This window comes from Pistacia vera, unplaced genomic scaffold, assembly GCF_008641045.1.
Source record: "Pistacia vera cultivar Batoury unplaced genomic scaffold, PisVer_v2 Contig59, whole genome shotgun sequence".
NCBI classification, from domain to species: Eukaryota; Viridiplantae; Streptophyta; class Magnoliopsida; order Sapindales; family Anacardiaceae; genus Pistacia; species Pistacia vera.
In genome coordinates, this window is record NW_022196434.1 from 497,944 (window position 1) to 508,601 (window position 10,658).

At 35.4% G+C, this 10,658-nt stretch overlaps 1 pseudogene; it reads right to left on the reverse strand.

Annotated features, from left to right (window-relative positions):
* Positions 1-1,205: 1,205 nt before the first annotated feature.
* LOC116109747 lies at positions 1,206-7,890 on the reverse strand (annotated as a pseudogene).
* Positions 7,891-10,658: the final 2,768 nt, after the last annotated feature.

Below are 10,658 nucleotides of genomic sequence, written 5' to 3' on the forward strand. Positions count from 1 at the left end.
AACACCCAACAACAAAGATTGAGCTAACCCCTGCGGCGATGGCGTGAGACGATGAGAGTGAGAGAGATTGTCAGATTCAGAGCTGCTATCGTACTGCGTGAGACGTCGTCCATCGGAGTGAGAGAGATTGAGTGTTGTTGTTCGTCAGCATGTGTTTGAGAGCTACTATGTTGTGTCGTCTAGTTGTTGAAACTGTACATATTACTGTTGGAGTTGTCGACTACTTCAGCAGTAATGGGTAACGGAGACGCACTCGGGGGTCCCGCTGCCCGGTCAGCCGGCGGGGGTCGCGGGGGCAGCGCCCCCGAGCCCGTAGGCGGTTTTGGGCTTTTCCATGTATAACCGCTGTAGGATTCCTTTTAAGTTATTAATTCCTTTTTGAGTTGGGCTTAGGAATAGGAATTCTTGTAAAACTAGGTTTAATCTCTTAAACCTAGTATATAAACATTCTTTTCTCTTGTTATGTGTGTGAGAACAATTCATTCATTGTAAACGAGAGAGGTGAGGCATATTGCAATAATATTGACTCAGCTGGACGTAGCCTACATTGGGTGAACCAGGGTAAATCACGCGTATTACATTCTTTGTTTACTGTTTGTTTTGTTTAACTATTATTATTTTGTTCCTGTTGCTTCTCTATTTCGTTCAATTACATTGTATATGTTATACGGTTCTATTACTTAAGAAATATTGAGTTTAAGTCTCTTTTCGTTTGCTAATACAGGTAATTACTGGATTTCTTATTCGATCGGTAGTTACAAAGTTTCTAAGGATTAGTTAAGATACGCGTAAACTAGTTCGAACGCTCTCGATGATTAAAAAAAAAAAAGTTTGTTCAAATTACGTATGATATTCAGTTTTTAAATTATTTTTATCACAAATCATTATTTTTTTCATAAACCAACCTTATATATGTTGGTTTTTTTATCAAAAGTTCAAAAAAAGTATTTGTCAGAAATTTGAGCGAACCTCCTAGGTGGTTTGTAAATCGGCTCTTAATTGTCTTGCATTAGTGCTACTTTTGCTCTAATCTCATGATTTGACAGACAAATTGTAAACAGATACAACTAATTAATTTGTTGCTATTCGTTTGAAAGCCATTACAATTTCGTATAATCATACACCAAAAGATAAATAACACGACGGCAATACACGCTGCCACAACACAATTCCATGAAAATTAATACAGTACATTACCACTCACGAAACATGCTAATTAGAAATGAACTTATTACACAGAAATACTAGCAGAAAATAAATCAAGGGTAAAGCTCAATGAGAGACCTTAGACCTAGTATAGGAGTTATCTTATAGTGAGTGAAACCAGCTTCTAAGAAGAGCTTCTTCCACTCTTCGACGCTCCGTCTTTGCCGGTGTTGAACAGAGACATCATTAACATGTCGAAGCATAGTTGTGTCTCCGTTGACTCCTCACTTTGATTCTTCCATTCGATGGCCAGGTCTATATTATCACCTTCCTCCCTTTTCTTTGCTTCGAATCGCTTCTCTACACCTTTCTAATATCTTCAAGCTCTCTCATCACCCCAGTCATGCAAATCCACTGTATATTTCTCATAATTAATTTATATATTCACTGTTAGTCGTGTGTTAAAAACCTATAATCTGAATGCAAATCAACATAGCTAGTAGTGAAAATGTTATGCTATGAATTATGAGATTAGTTCTCTGCAATTTAATTTGATATGGTATTGGTAGGGTAGGAATGCCGGATACAAATAAGAATAATATAGTGTGTATGTCACACTGTATGAAAAACCAAAAAACTAATTAAGATTGATTTCAAATAAGCATGAAGAAACTAAATTAATGGAAAATTACGTATAATTGTTTACCTTGTAAGACTGCATCAGCCGAAGGTATTGCCTTAACATGTCTCCTCAAGAAAATTCAAGTTCTTAGTCCCCTGCAAATTATCAACAACATGTGGGAGATCAAAAACAGTGCATTGAATCTCTGGAAAAGCATTGGCTATGATTTCGGCCATAGTTCCAGTGCCACCACCCACATCAACCAGAGACTTCACCCCTTAAGCACCTCTCTATGGTCTTCAATCAAAACTCTCGCTACCAGCTAGAGTCACTGACCATGGCATGATAAAAATGTTTTTAAATTTAGGTTCATCACCACACAACCCCAAAAGTTTTCCCTTAGTTGTTTCAAATGGTGTGGAATCATCATTCTTGAACCAAGCGCTCAAGGAATGGAAGGACTAACTATGAGTGGATCAAGAATGAGAAACACAAATGGTGCAGCCCTAAAGGGTGCATCCTTAAGGAGGAGTCGAGAAGAGGGTGTGAGAAAATACTTGTCTTCTTGGTGATCAATTTTGCCGACTTTTCGTGAGAAAGAAGCCGGCAAGAACTAAGACACGCATAAGACGTGAATGCCGTGGGCTTTATTTGGGTTCACGCCGAGTGCGGAAACGATTTGGGAAAGAGTCATGGGTTGGCCATGTTTGTGGATGATATCTGGAATGCCCAGTTGAATGGCGCATTTCACAGACATGCAATTTACATAGTTCAATGAATAATTCCACACTAGAGCTTGAGCTTCAAGAAGCTCACTAACCTCTCAACATGAATCGAACCCATAATTAATATCGAAGGTGATCGATATGGAAAATCTAGACCCTGATAATTCTGCCAAAAGAACTCTTCATATAGTATTGATGGTAGTGTAAATGGGAGCTTTAATGGTTTGTTGAGATGTGACGTATTTTACTGAATCTCACTTTTTGTTTAACGAGCATTAGTAGAATTGTTCCTTGTCTTTCACGTGGATGTTAATCAAAATTAAGACAACAATTAATTATTTCTAGATCTTTCAGATCCCTGCACAATATTTGAATTTTAGTGATTTCTATTAGGTGTTCAAAAAAATACAAAAATGAACTAAATCGAATCAAATAAAAAAATTGGTTAACAAAATAACAGTTTGGTTACGGTTCAAAAAAATTAAAAATTAGATTTTTGATTTTAAAAAAATAAAAAATGGTTAACTGAAACTGGTTTTTAAACCGATTATATATATAAATAAAAATTATATATTAAATAAATAATGGTCAGGCCCTCCTTTATCCCACACACTACACCCACACAGATTCTAACATCATCTAAAAGGGCTAGTGAATATTAAACAACAATAATATTTTTAATGTATTGTTAGATCTTACAATGGATATGTTGAATGTTTAATTTTTATTTGGATATCTATTGTTTATTTATAATTTAATTTAAAAAAAAATAAAAAAAAGTTTTATAAAAAAAAGGGAACGTTAAACCAGTTTAATTTCGGTTTGAAAATTTTTTCAAACCAAAAAACTAATTCGGTTCAAAAAAATCAATTAACCGTTTTTTACCACCCTAATTTCTATCACATGGATATTGTAGTATATAGAAATGAAGAGGATACCAAAATTGTCCAAGTAAATCGGACCTCAGTAGATTTATGCTTCTATTATTGCTTTTAGATACTAATACAATGCCTGCATGTGTGCAAAACTGCAATAAGAGAGAAATTAGTAATAATTATTATAATAAATTTCCATCTAGAACGATGGTCTGGACCCTTTATCCATGGAAACATAATGAAGCTCATTAATTGACCACTGTATGTGTCAGTTCATGCATGACAAATGATAGTATTAGGATAAAGATACGTTTCTCTCTTTATTTTCTTCAAGAGATTTTTAAGGCTACTTAAGCCATTAGAGACTAGAGGGCCTTGAAAAGTATCTGGAGATATTTAAATTTTTTCTGGTAAGTTCTGGAGATTTTTTTCTCAGTGTCATACAATTGCGAATGGGAGCCCATATCCATCTCTTTTTACAGTCTTATCCTCCTTCCTCCAATCTTTCATCTAATCTCCTTAATATATTATCATTACAAAGTAAAAATAAGTAATTTACATGGAGCAATGCTACTAGATAAGTATACCAAATTCATTTATCGAATAATATGAGGTAATCCTGATTATTGATTATAATTAATTCATAATTAATCATAATTAATATTTTATTACATCATTAAGTGCTGAATTTGATATACTCTTTTAATAATTATATTATTTTCCTTCTACTTGATAACTTTATTGGTCTATTTATCTACGTGGCAATTAAGATGAGGTTCGAATAGGGATTAAAGAGGGGCATTTATAATATCTTCCTTTATAATATTTTTCAGCTGGGCCGTGAATCTTACAAATCTCCTGTGTCTGTTCCCTGGCCCTGCTCGACCTTTTTATTTATTTTATTTTTTATCATCTTTAACAGTTTTTTAAATAAAAAGATTTACCATATGTGAATTAATTAATATTTTGACCATCCAACGGGAAAAAATACTGTTTTAATTTTTAAAATGACCTTCATGTGATTTATATCTAATTTCCCTTTGTGACATACTTTTTATATAATATTAAATTATGTGGTCCAGGCCAATTATCAAGTAAATTGTGGATGAGGAAGAGGAAAGTTAACTACCATTGGGTGACCTAATGATAAAAAATAAAATATGTTTTTGAACTCTTGAGTTTGACTCTTCTCAAGCACTAATAGAGGTGGTTATTGAGATTCTTATCAAACTACGGTTTCAAGGGCTTAGAAGATTAGTTGAGATATGCGCAAACGGGTCTGAATGCCCTTAATGTATAAAATATATATATATATAGGGCAAATGGGGCTTTTTAATTTTAATTAAAAAGATAGGGGTGATTTATTATGATTAGATGTGCAGATAAAAATTAAGATCAATCTTATATATGGTTACAGTAAAAATGAAGAGTCAATTCTAACTACTTCATCGGACAAACATATAAAAAATATATATCTAGTTCATGTAGGGTTTGGGCATTTTGGTGTTTGTGCTTACACGAGCTGCTATGACTATAAAATTATATATATAGTGTCACTTAGTAAAAAAAAAAAAATCAATAAACAAGACTTGCAAATCTCATCTGGAATCGCTTCCTACACTTTTTTGATATCTTCAAGCTCTCGTCATCACCCCAGTCATGCAAATTCATTGCATATTTTCCATATTAATTTTATATTTCACTGTAAGTGGCGGATCCAGCCACTTTTTGGATGGGCCATGACCCATCTTCAATTTTTTTTTTAATATTAATATTTAAATTTATATATTTTGGCCCACCTTAACAAAAATATTATGGACAAAAATAGTAATGTATAATAATTTTTATTTTGGCCTATTCTAAAAGAAATTTTTGATCTGTTACGTTTACTATTACTCGCTGTTAAAAACCTATAATCTGAATGCAATCAATGTTACTCGCTGTTAAAACCTTAATCTGAATACAAATCCAGTTAGTTTCGTGAAAATGTTATGCTATGAATTATGAGAGTATCTCTGCAATTTATTTAATTTGGTATTGGTAAGGTAGGAACGTTGGATACAAATAAGAATAAATATATTTGGTCTGGTGAACGACGTCGTTCACACATATAGTGTTGTGGTGGCGATTTGGGACGGGATGGTTTGGAATGGGGAAGGACAGGCTAATTACATATCTCAGAACCCAAACGTATTGACAACGTTCATTTAAAAGTGGAATCCGAATTTATGAAACCAAAGTGCTAACCTTACATTTCGCTTAACCTTGGTGAGAACATGTGTTTTACTCTATATTATATTTAAATTCCATCTAAGATGATGTATGGACCCTTATCGATGGAAATCAATATGAAGGTCCTTTATTGAGCACTGCATGTGTCAGTTCATGGACGACAAGTGATAGTATTGAGATAAAGATGACGTTTCTGTTTAATTTTCTTTAACCATATTTTGAAGGCTATTTAAGCCTGTAGAGAGGGCATTGAAAAGTATATGGAGATTTTTCTCTCATATCATATCAATTGGGAATGGAAGCCCATATCTAGACCTGGCAAACGGATGGGCCAGGCGGGTACGGGTTGGTAAGGTATGGGTAAAACGGGTATGGGTTTATGAGGAAAAAAAATTTTCACGGGTAAAAATGTATAACCCATACCCGCCCCCCTGAGTACAGGTTGACCCACGGGTCAACCGCAAAAAATAAAAGATGCGTTTGGTTTATTATTTTGAATATGATTTTTGAAATAATATTGGATAGTTGAGTAGGGTTATGATTACGAGAATAAGATTTGAAAACTATGTATTTGATAGAGTATTTTTACCTTGATATTTGTGTTTGATTGATATATACTTTTATAAAGGATTTATTAATATAATATTTTGGTGGATTTTGTTAAAATAATTTATTATTACATATATAACTTATCAATTTACATTTTACTAATATTAAACATTTTATTGGTAATTTTGTCACCAGTAAATATTAAAAAACAAAAACTCATATTAATTTCAAGTATTAATCCAACTGTTTAAAAACATCACATTAATACATATATGACAAAAATACTAATTATCAACCCTTACAATCATTCTTACACATATATTCCATTAACAACTACGACATGGTCCACTGTGCTGCCCACAGTGCATTCGTTATATTATCATGTACAGTCGTCATATTGTCTATAATTCCTTGCTGCAGTTGACTCGGTCTTTTTCCATTTTGGCCATCTTCTGCCCCGTTTTGGCGATCACAATATACTTGCTCATTACCCCTATTTCCAGTATATTGTTCGAAGATAGGGTCCTCCATATTGTATATTCTGATGTAATTATGAAGTACACAACATGTCATAACAGTTTTCCCTTGTTTGTCTAACGGGTAATTGTTCATTCCATTCAGAATACGGAACCCTCTTTTCAAAACACCAAAGGTTCTTTCGACAACATTACGCAGTGAAGCATGTCTGTAGTTAAACAACTCTTGTGGCCCCCTTCGGTTACGGCAGTGATAAAAAATATGGTAAGCCACTCGCCTATGAGGGGCGATGAACCCCTCTCTATTTGGATAACCCGCATCAACCAAATAGTATTTCCCTGTAATAAAATCATACATGTTATTTGAATTACAGGGCCTCAACAGTGGATCAAATACATTATAATACTTCAAGAAAATACTTATACCTTGTGGAGGATATGGGAATCCAGAATTAGGATCATCAATAATTGAATTTAAAACTTTTGAATCATGCGCATATCATTCCCATCTAGTAACGACATAAGTGAACAACATCCTAAAGTCGCATGCAGCCATTACATTCTGTGACAACTATCCTTTGCGATTCCGGTACCTATCAGCAAATTCATGTGGAACCGAAGCGTATACATGTGTGCCATCAATTGCTCCAATACAGTCCTATCATCAAAATTGAATTTTACTGATATTAACCGACTATGAACATGAATAACACAATGAACTTAACTATCCACTAATTGAAAACATAATGAACCAGTACCTTAAAGAAAGGATAATATTTTCGGTTGGCTGATATTTCCCATGGAACCTCAATGAAGTCAGGTGGTTTGAAAAACACTGTCCTCAACGAACATATCACCTTGTAAACTATGCCAACATATCTAAAGATCGTCTCACCCGAATGTTAGAAATCCTCCATCATCATTCTGATTGTCTCGTTTTTACCAACGATTGTTAGAAATATCATAACTTGTTCTTCCACACTCGTCCTCCTGGATGGTCGCAATTTGCCTTGCTTTAACAAAATTTCACATAAGTATGTAAAACAGTCTTTGTCCATACGACACTTGTCAAAGATCATGTCAGCATGACCATTGAGTACTTCCAACATGTACTCATGACCAGTTAATATGGATGTATGTCGTGGTTCATGCTCAATTGTTTCTAATGCGGCAACACCGCATAGTTCAATGGCTATATCTGTCAGTGTTTCTTCTTCGTCATTTGTAGAATGTCGTCTTCTTCCTGTACGGCTAGACGATGCCATTTAAACCTGCACATTTGCAAAACATTGATCCACAATTAACAAAATATAACAGTCAATATTTAATTCTAATGACAATCCAAAACGGGGTTGAAACATGTAATATCACATACAACAGTAGCACAATTAATAAGTTCATATAGTAGTGTTATAAATTCTAATTGTAATGACAAGTGCCCACTGACGCATACAAAAGGGTTAGCAAACACTTAGGAAATATAGTGTCATCTACAAATTCGGAAAGTTTTTATAAATCTAGTTTGCCTTTTCCTCGGGCGGGAGTTTCACGAATATCTCCCGCCACCCTAGATTTTCATACAAGTAGTTGACAACCGAGAGGTAAAACTGTGTGGGTACTTGCATAGCCGTCATGATGTCAATACAATTGCTCATGGAAAACGGATCAGATGAACGACTGGTGTTTTCTTCATCCCTCTCATCTGCACTGCGATTGCTAGCCCTCGATCCCATAGTCCACCTCTGCACAATCTCGTCCGTCAATCTATCAATGATAGCCGCAAGTGAGTGTCCTAGGCCGCTTCGCCTGCTCCTATTTCTTGCTCTTCCATGGCCATATGTGTTTGGCTCTTTTTCCCTTATCGTCTGATCTGGATCAGGTTCAAAGTCGCTATCATCCAGGGGAACCGCGCCCTAATTGGAATAACTGGAGGTCTCCACCGGTTGAGATGTAGAGTTCTACGCATATCTCCCAGTGGCAGTTTGCTTCTCAAATATGATTTCATAAAGATCCTTGTGATGAAGGCCCTTGTGGTAGAATTGTTGCGCCAGTGGGTTTTGTTGGTAATGCAAAAGAATAATATATTAATATTTGACAGTCCGAAAAAAAATATGCGTACAATTACGGTGTCGTTGATTAATATTAGTTAAAAAAGTTAAAAATTTACCTTCACATATTCTTGACAAACCTCTACGAGACACGTTGGACTTTGCGACTCATGATCCGACTCAAACCCCGTGTGTTGCAACAATTTTCGCCATGCGTGATATAGTCTTCGCAGGCAAAACTACTTAGAGGTTAGTTGTGTGACGTTGAGTCTCCTCCCAACCACTGATGATATGTTGTCCAATATTTTCTGGTAATCTACTGTTTTAATTGAAGTACCGTGTGTAGTTTTCGCTTGCTCAGACAACAGGACTAGAAATTTGTGGGTCATCTCAGCAGACCAGTTCATGTTATCACCCATCTAAGGACAGTACGGTGAGAACAAAAACCAACATTGGGACACCATACGAATCACCAATCACATTAAAAACAGACATACGCACATGTAAACGTAATCAAATAAACACAGATAAACTTATACCTCGTTTGATCCGACACTGCTTGAAGACGTCAATGAAGGAGAAGATGTAGGGGAAGATACAGACAATGTCGACTAACAGGGTGTATGACGAACTCCAAGTCTGGAAAAACATCAAAACTTACGCCTCTGCTGCAAGTAGTAATCAATCCTGCGACGTTGGGACAAATTATACTGACATTTATGCATATGATCGTAATCTACAAAACAAATATATCAGTTAGTGAAATCCCAACAAATTATTTCCAATAATCCAATAATTTTTTACTCTCAAAATTTATCCATTACATACAGCATGTTACATAAACAACATATGAAACTGCACAATATTTTGATGCATGTGCTAAACATTGTAAGCAACACAGCACATGCTGTAACTGTTAAACCCCATAAACAAATCCACAGATCCAATCGTGCTCACGTGCAGATATCAGTTTCAGTCAACCAATTATAAAACGCATAATTACAATCGAAATTAAAAGAAAAAACAGTAATAACACAAATTATTTCCAATAAAATAAAAATGAGGAAAATTGCGTCTTGGGTGTCTTGAAACCTGAGACGCAATTTGTAAATTGACTAACAAAGGAGTTTATGTCTAAAAATGTACAAATTACACCTAACACTTTCCATATGATAAGTCAATGAACCAATCAACAAAAGCAAACGCAAATTAAAAGTACAACAAACCCCACGATTTACCTCTATAGTATAACCTAACATACATCAAGTGGATGACATGTGGAGATTAAAAAGGAAGCAATTGATCTCACATGGCCTTCATCTTGCGTATCACACTCCCATACTTGGTAACACAGATCTAAGACCAACACACACCAAAACAACAACAAATACATGTAATTGCTTTTTATTGTCACATTTCTTCTAATCTATGCCTCGTCCACCAAACTATGAGTTTCAAGAATGGTGGAACAAGCAAAGAGACAATGGTCACGAACGGTGGTGGGTGGGTTTCGCAAAAAAACTGACGTGGGACAAATCTGGTGGTGTAGGGTGGTTCACGGTGGTGGGTGGGTTTCGCAAAAAAACTGTCGTGGGACAGATCTGGTGGTGTGGGGTGGTTCACGGCGGTGGGTGGTTGACTATGAATATGCGACAGATCTGGTGGTGTGGGGTGGTTCACAGTGGTAGGTGGTTCACGGTGTAAAGAAAACTGAGAAAATGAAGTTGGATGCGTTATGTTTGGTATTTGCAGGTGGAGAAGAAGTTGGATGGAAGAAGAAGAAGTTTGTAAACGTGGTGAAGCACTGATGCAGTGAAGAAGACTAAGAAAATGAAAAAAAAAATGAGAAAGAGAAAAAAAAAGCTACAAAAAATCTTAACGATAAAAAAAAAGCTGAAGAAGTTATGTTTGGTATTTGCAGGCGGAGAAGAAGTTGGATGGAAGAAGAAGAAGTTTGTAAACGTGGTGAAAAGAAGACTGAGAAA